This window comes from Camellia sinensis, chromosome 2, assembly GCF_055761805.1.
Source record: "Camellia sinensis isolate YWXY chromosome 2, ASM5576180v1, whole genome shotgun sequence".
Classification (NCBI taxonomy): Eukaryota; Viridiplantae; Streptophyta; class Magnoliopsida; order Ericales; family Theaceae; genus Camellia; species Camellia sinensis.
In genome coordinates this window covers 148,789,043-148,796,602 of record NC_138962.1, presented here as the reverse complement: position 1 = coordinate 148,796,602, position 7,560 = coordinate 148,789,043, and positions in this window count along the sequence as shown.

Sequence of the window (7,560 nt, the reverse complement as noted above, 5' to 3'; positions counted from 1 at the left end):
TAAGGTGCGTTTTTCCACCTGATGTGGTACCAACTTGCATTCGAGAGTCACTACTTAATTTTAAGAAAAATTAAGAAATCTTTAATAATGAAAACTAAGTACAAGACTTGATCCGTCATAACCAAATAATCAAGGTTCGGGAATTAAGATACAAAAGGAGAAAGTTATTGAATGAAAGCACCTCTTTTGCCCAGTCTGAAGATTAGCCTCTTCTAACTTTTTATTTCTGATTTTAGTGATTAAATGTTTCACAAACTTCATTATTAACCCTAAAAACCATTACTAAACCTAAGACTAGGTGATTGAATAAATAAATATTACTCAATTTAGATCCATTGAATATAGCCATATATTTTCATAAAATAATCATATTTTCCATCAAAAACAACTTTTTAACTCCCAGTGGTCATAAACAAGATCTAAAATAAGCAACATTCATGAAAATATTCAAAATACACATCTTTGCATGTAAAAGTATGTAGACTTGGATTATTGAAAACAATGCACCAAAAACAAGCACATGCCATAAAGAAAGGAAAACTCACCAGATTCCATCGCTAAGCGTCTTACCATGCATGATATGAATAAAATAAAATATAACCCTAAACATGCTACTAAACAACACAACATGCAACCTAGGCCCTGTTTAAGGGTATTAGCATGATTTAATGCGCAAAAAGCAAATAACAAAGAAAAATGCTAAAGTAATATATATGATGCTTAAACCGGGCCATGTGCATGCAAATATGAAAGCTACAATAACCTAAACATGTTGTTTATATAACTCAACAAAACATGCAAAAAAGCATGCAAAACTATGAGACTACATGATGAACATGCAAAGCTAACACCCTAACATGATTAGGTACTGAAATAAGGGACTAGAAACTATTGAAATAAATTAAAAATAGTAAACTTACCTGTTGTTTTGCAGAGAAAGCAAGAAAGAGTGAGAAAAAAAAGCAAGAAACTCCTTAGAATTCTTGCTTAAACTTCCCTTAGGCTTCAGTTTCACTTTAGTTGCTTTGTTTCAAGCCTTAAATGCATTTTAGGTAGTAAAAAACTATAGCTAGGATTAGCAATCTTGGATTTAGGCTCGAGGGTTGAAGGGAAGCGGTGTTAGCTGTCTAAAACCTACAAAACTTAGCAAAAACTTGGTCCTCCCAAAAGAGGGTAGGAAGGGGGTATATATAGGCTAAGAGGGGAGGTTCTGGAACACCCTAGGTTGCCCATCACTTTCTCTTTGTGCCTCCCGATCAACTCGAAGCTAAAACTCACTCAGCACTAGTGATAAAATATGTGACCGCACAACCTGCTCGCATAGCATGTGCAGCCACACGAACATACGGCCTGGCCTCCAGATGCAGGTGCACATATCCTCCATGCACGCTAGCCATGCATGCACAAGTAAATGGTTCTATGGTTTTGGACCCTCCGTTCGCCTAAGTGGGTTTGCTTGACTTCCAATTAACATTTGTGTGTGAAATAATTCGATGTTTTGAAAATATCTATGGACTCAAACTCAATCGACCTCTACCTCCTTAGCAGGGATCAAAAGGTTAATTTTGGATAAAAATGGGTTTAGGGGCAAAATGGTCGTTTTCATAAAAAGATAATTTTTGGCTAAAACGGGGTTACACAGCAGCTTTCATCGACCTTAAGCATCTCTAAAGGATAAATAATTACCATTTCATCATCGGGAAGCTTACAAGCACCCGAATTTTTACGGTCCATCAAAATTGGAGTGTCTACATCTGGCATTGGCAAGCTTCCAGTTTATAAAGGTAGCTAACCTTAACTTTTCCTTTCTTAGATCAAGCTTAGCACATATCTATTTCATTTCTTACCTCAGACCATAATTTTAGAAGCTATGTCTTTAGTTATGTAGGAGACCTAAGATTAATAATTTGTCATATGGAAGCAACACACTATTTTTTGAAAAGAAAAGATCAAAATACTTTTATTTATGGGTAAATTACACTTTGCCCCCCTAAAGTTTCACCCATTTCTCATTTTGGCCCTTTAAGTTTAATTTTTCTTACTTTGGCCCTTCATGTTTGCAATCCTTCTCACTTTGGCCTTTTAAGTTTAATTTTTCCCATTTTGGCCCTTCATGTTTGCAATCCATCCTACTTTGGCCCTTCATATTTGCAATCCTTCCCACTTCATTCATAAAGGAACTTCTATCCAAAAAACTAATAGAATCTGTCATATCACTAACACATAAGCTCCATGTGTGATGTAAAAAATTCACTATAGAAAACAAAAAAATTGGAATTTTTTTTTAGTCTTCAGTGAACTTTTTTTTTAAATTTATTCATAAACATTATTACATTATAGATGCATCTAGATTAGATGCAGCTAAAAAAATAAAAACGTACACGATATCACCCAAGTGAGCATCAAAACTCAATCCTCACACGTCGTCACAAAGGACTCGAAAACAATATCGTCTTTCAAAGGCGTACTAACCGCCACCAAGGCAACCAACGTTAACTTACAACCAACGCTAATACATAATTGATATAGCACACACCGAGGTACCCACTCTGAGTTCACTACTTTTATCCAGACGTCTCTATAAAGGAGAGAATATCCACTACCTAGGATACATAACACTGGTACCCTTCCCCAAAATACTAACACAATCACATAACGATTATTTGAACAACCACATTGAGACTCCACTCAAATCACACATCACGTACCACATAACACATAACACATAATCTTGCTAAGTCTACAAAGATAGTTATCCGTTCTAGCGCTCGCTTAGATTTTCCATTAGAAATAACGTTGATCAAGCACGTTTCTAACAAGACCTCTGAGTTAGTCCACTAGACACCGAATAATATCTATGAGTCTCAACACCATACCCACATAAAATGCAACACATAAGCATGTTATCATTTAGCACACAACATACAAATGTCCTCACCGAGCATGATAAACCCACTATGGCTAACCACTTCTCACAAGCCCAAGGTTTTCAAACCCGGTTAGTTCTGATACCAAGTTGTCACACCTTGGATTTACATGGTTCGGCTCACGTGAATAAACCACTAAACGATGAACAGTAAATAATAACTATGATGCAAATGAATATAATATAGTCACACAATACATGTGTTTTGATTTTATACATTCCTAGATACAAAGTCGAATGGATGTTCTGTAACTAAAACATGCACAGATGTTACAAAATCAAATTAAATTTCAGGAGGCTTATATTATACACAAGGGTGTAACCCTTACAAGAATGACACACGGCCAATAAATAACATAAATGGCCCTTGGCCTACAAATAACAAAACCACCCTACACGGTTCCGAACACAGCTTTACGTCTCAATCCACATCCACGCATGTGCACTTGAAAAACATTTTCGGCCACGTAGGGTGAACACAAAGTCCAGTAGAGAATATTTAAAAAACTAAACATGCTCCATCAGCATAAATGATTATGATACAATACATATATACAATATGCCTAAATGCATTTTCAAATCCATTTGATTTCTCAACAAAGTCCTTTCTTTCCAATTACCAAAACCTTACGTTTAATCAAAACATTTTTCCCAAGTTCAAAACATTTGTTTGATATAAAACCCCTTTCCAAAAACCAATCCAGGCATCTCAATACCAACCAACAAAAAAACATTGCTAAATCAAATACGACTACGTCGCTAAACAAAAGCAAATACATTGCTCAAAACATTTCCAAACATCCTATTCCAAAACCTATATAATAATTAATAAAATAGGTAAATCTCCAAAACAAATACAACATTTCACGAAAATTTCGTCCGAAGGAAACCGTAAACCAGCACCCATGTAAATGTAGGCTATACAAGCATTACTGTTGCCATTTCACAGAAATTTCGTCCACGGGATCGGCACACATGTATACGCGCGGGTTTTAAGACTTTCACCATGGACACTCAGACCAACTTATTTCAACGAGACAATACTTACTTCCTAGATTCACCATTTTATTTACCATTTTCAATAGCACAATACATGTAACTCAAAATATTATTTTTTCAAAACAATGCAAATGTTCCGAAACATAGTGTGAGAATTTCTAAAACCTCTTTCCAAAACATACAGTTTCAATTTCCAAAATCCATTACATGCTTCATGATATGAATGATTTTAAATTGCCTAATCCACATGCAATTTCTAACACACAGCAATGTTATCCTCTACCGATAGTCAAAACAGTTATTTCTAATGCAATAATCAAAAGATATCAATATAGATATATTTTCCAAAACAGTAAAAACAACCATTTTCAAAATCCCAAAACCATTTTCTTTCCATCTCTTACAAAACCAACATCATTTTTTATTGTTTTCCAACACAAGCCAAAATCCATGGTTTTAAAACAAAACCTCATTTTCTTTCAAAATCACTTTTGAGTAAAGGAAAGTCACCATGTCAACATATCTCAACCACCAATACAAAATCATAGCCTTGTTCAAGAACTCATTTGAAAAATCTATCTTTTAAATTTCAAATCCAAACCCTAAGTTTAACTCAAAACACCCAAATCCACAGATCTGTTGAAATAACAAATAACTAGGGTAAAAATCATACCAAATGACTACCAAATATAAATAACAAAATGCGCCGCAAATATGCTACCGAACTCATATTTGAGTTTAGGAAATAGATCCTACCTCTTGAAGTGAAGAGGAGAACTCTAGAAAACTCAAAGTCGATAAAACCACAAAACTCTTGGATCAAAAGAAAGCCCTTGATGATATCTACAACCTTTCTCAAAGGACTAAGGTGAAAAGATACCTCTACGTTAGTAGATCTAGAGATCTAAGTGAAAAAGTTGAGTTTAGAGAGAGAAAGAGATTCACGATGAAAAGAGGGAAAAGAGAAGGAAAGAGAAAAGAAATAATGAGGGAAGAGTATTTTGGAGTCTATTTATAGTGGCTAGGTACTAATAGAATAATAGCCCCAAAGTCAATGAAAAGAATAAGTCAAAAACCCCAAAAGTTGGGCCCAAAACCGAACCAAAATTTCTGAAAATAACTCATAGGGGTCGACCCTCAAGAAGAAAAGCTAAGACATTAATGTGTGCAGTAGACATGGGTCGACCCTAGGAACCAGTGGTGTCGACCCTATATTTCAGTAACAACACCCAGAACACAGCAGTAGACATCGGTCGATCCTGGGACCCGTGGTGTCGACCCTACAAACCAGCAGAGACACTAAAAGCAAAGCAACAAGGTGGTGTCAACCCGCAGGAAGACTAATGTTGACACAGAACAAATTTTTCAAGTTCCCAAAGGACTTTTCAACGTAAACAAGCGCGAACGAACAATTCCAACAAGTCTAAATCGAATTGTACTCCTTCAAAACCAAGATACAACAACTCCAAAGACTTCCAAAATGAAAGTAAAGGAATTAAATACACTCTCTAATAATTTATAGGACACAAGTGCTACAAGTCATAACCAACATCACATATCTCATAATCACTAGTGACATACTCATAATCAACACCCTTTTGCTCATAACCACACCACTTTGATCATAACCAATATCCCATATCTCATAACCAGTAACACATATATCATAACCAAACACCCTTTGACTCACACTACAAAAAATTAAAGTTTTAGAAACCAAAATTTAGGAACAAAATTATTTTTTAGAGACTAAATATTTTTGTTGCGAAAAGTGTCCTCATTATATTTTTAGCAACGAAAATTGAAAATTAGTGATAAATTATTATCTTTTTGGGACCAAATTTTTTTTTTGTCTAAAAGAATAAACCTTTTTTAGGCAAAATTATTGTCCCTAAAAGTGTCTTTATTAGTGACATTTTTAAAATTGTCGCTAAAAGTCTTGTTTTTGACTTTTTGAGACGACCTTTTAACGGCTATCCTCACGACGATAAAAATTGGTCCCTAAATGTCTTTTGCAACAAAATTTTCATTTTTAGGGACCAAAAAATTTGGTTTCTAAAACTTTTATATGTTGTAGTGTCATGACCATACCACTTCGCTCATAGCCAAAATCACATATCTTAAAATCACTAATCATATATTTCATAACCATTACCCACATATCTCATAACCAACACTATTTGGTTCATAACCAAAATCACATATATCATAACCACTAATTACATATCTCATAACCACGCCACTTTGATCATAACCAACATAACATATCTCATAAGCACTAATCACATATCTCATAACCAAACACCCTTAGACTTATAACTACACCACTTTCCTCATAACCAAAATCACATATCTCATAATCACTAATCATATATCTCATAACCTTTATCCACATATGTGATAACCACATCTCATAACCAACACAATTTGCCTCATAACCAACATCACATATATCATAAACACTAATCACATATCTCATAACCAACACTCTTTGACTCATAATCACTCAATTTTGATCATAACTAATATCACATATCTCATAACTACACCACTTTGCTCATAATCACTAATCACATATCTCATAACCAATACCATTTGGCTCATAACTATACCACTTTGATCATAACCAACATCACATATCTCATAACCATTCCCCACATATAGGGGTGTAAATTTGGCCCACAAGCTCACGGCACACCAAAAGCCCGCCCGTGCCCTGGGTGGGCCTAGTTAGGCCCGGACTTAAGCCCAACTTGAGACCCTAGGCCTTGTGTTCTAGAGCTCAGCCTGGCCCGACTGTGTTGTGGAGCGCGACCCAACTCTTGAACTTGGCCTAAATTTTTTTTCCCCACTTGGCCCAACCCGACCTCACCGATTCCCTACCCCCTATAAGTGTAACAGTCAAAAATTAAAAAAAATAAATAAATTGAAACGGTCATATGACCATTAATTCCACCAACAACCAATTTTTTAGTTTTTATTTTTTATAAATTAACCCCTCTCTCCCCCAAGTTCTATAAATACCACCCCTCTCTCATTTTATTTCTCACAAACAAATCTCTCTCTCAAACTCTCATTCTCTCTCAACTCTCAACTCTCAACTCTCAACTCTCTCAATTAATTTTAAAGTTTCATCCCTAAGTGACAGTTGTAATTGATCACATATCTCTATTTTAGATTTATTTTTAGTCATAGTATCATTATTGAATGTAATAGAAATAGTAATATACAAACAATATACTTTTTAAAATATCTATATACACATATAGACATATATATATATATATATAATTTAACTAAATTTTAATAAAAAAAAATATGTTGAAAAAATTATCTACGACGTGATTTTATTTTGTTCTACTAAATCATTTTCCTTCTAAATTTTTTTCCCAACATTTCTTCTTTTTTTTCTTTGCTCTATTTATTTCCCTTGATTTGTATTAGTTATGCTCGAGCTCTCTTTATTTCTTACTCAGACTTCTCTATTTCACTCAGATTATTGAACGGCCATCGTTGATAGTTCTTCCTCGTTGGATTCTTTCTGTCTCTACTCCTGTGTCTCTGCAATAGATCTTTGAACTCATCACTGCTCTCTCTATCTATTTCAACACTATTGATGGTGATATTTCTCTATC